Genomic DNA, 1,654 nt, shown 5'->3' with positions numbered 1-1,654 from the left:
ATGACATGGGGCATATCCATGACGTGGGACGCTCTCCAGAAATCGGGTTAACACACATGTAAGATCTTGTTATTACAGTGTGAAAATTGGGTCATTTGCCTTCTTCCTTGAGTCCTGATAATCATGAGTCAGTTACAGCTTTCCTCTCAGAGCAAATAAAAATCTCTCCATGTGTATAAAGGACACTGTCGAGATTGCGAATACATTTTACACAATTTGCACAAAATTTCTAGACCAGTCAACTGACCCAGAAAGAGAATTAAAGATACCTTGACAGCAGCTTGTTTTAGTTAATCCCGACAAGACCATATCACTGTTCTTTTTGAGAGGTGTTTTTTTTTTCCCTTCATGCCTATGCTGCCTTCATTTAGAAAAGATTATACCCTTAAGTGTGCAATAAAGACAAACACAGTTTGGCAAGAATTCTAATTAAGACAGAAATGATCAAGTATCTCAATACGGCTGTTATTTACAAAGTATCAAGCACATTGATCCAGCCACTTGTACCTGGATTTAGGTCCCCTCAATTCCAAGGGTGGATTTCTAGGGAGACTGTGTGTCTGAAAGATTTATGCAGAGCCAGTTGCCTTCTGTATATTTCACTTAATCACCACACGTCAGTACACCTATTATATACCTTTTATGGTGGGGGAAAGGAGGGATTAAGTATTTGCCAAGGTTACCGAGGTAGGGCTCGAACTAATCCTAGCTTTCTGTAACTCCAAAGCCCACCTTTTACATTGAGCTCTTGCTTTCAAAAATGCCAAAGACTGTGATACGTATTTGAAAAGAAATTCCAACCTGAGTTGATGATGGGTATCGGACTAGATGATTCTATCAGTGATACCCTGGATGGACTGAATTAGTACTGATAGTATTAATTATTGGACAAGATAAGTACTTAGCAAATTTGGTACTCAGACAACCTCTGATAACTCTGATAATCAAGGAATTGTGCAGTCTTTTCAAAGATTAAGTGATAGATTCAAGGACCTGCAAATACTGTATTGTTTGAAAAATTGAGGTAAAATTTACAGTGGAATGCACAGATCTTAAAGTTGGGTGCATTTTAACAAGTGCATAATAGATCATGTAACTCACACCCCAGCTAACCACACATCTGACACCCCTCAAGCTTCCTGGTGCCTCTTTCCAGTCACTGCCTCCCTAGAAGCCACCACTATGTTCTGATTTCTATTACCACACACTACTTTTGTCTGTAAAATGGTATATTTTGTGTAAAAGAGAAGCAAATGGGAAACTGTATTCACATTTTTCTCAGTGTACTGGAAAACAAGGTTTAAGGTGTTTAAGGTGCAACTTTATAATATTCTTTTAAAAAGACCACTTTAACACTGGCAAATTAATAAGAGTTTTAAAAATGTCATTTTTTTAATTGCACCAACTCTGGCTCCTGAGATAGAAAAACCGAAACTGAGATGCACTTTACCTAACTGTTTCCCTTTTGCGAGTCCTCAGGAACATTTGGGAAGCCAAGTTTACTGCCCACCAGTTAGGCCACTTGGACGACGTACTTTATGGTCCTCCAGAAGAAAAGGACACCGACGGAGAAGTGATAGACGCGGAGCCAGGGGAGACCGCGCCTTGCCCTTGGCCCCGGCCCCGCCCGCGGGGGAGGGGCAGGTCTGGGCTC

Source organism: Crocuta crocuta, unplaced genomic scaffold (assembly GCF_008692635.1).
Source record: "Crocuta crocuta isolate KB4526 unplaced genomic scaffold, BGI_CrCroc_1.0 scaffold190, whole genome shotgun sequence".
NCBI classification, from domain to species: Eukaryota; Metazoa; Chordata; class Mammalia; order Carnivora; family Hyaenidae; genus Crocuta; species Crocuta crocuta.
Note: the sequence above shows the minus strand (reverse complement) of the source record.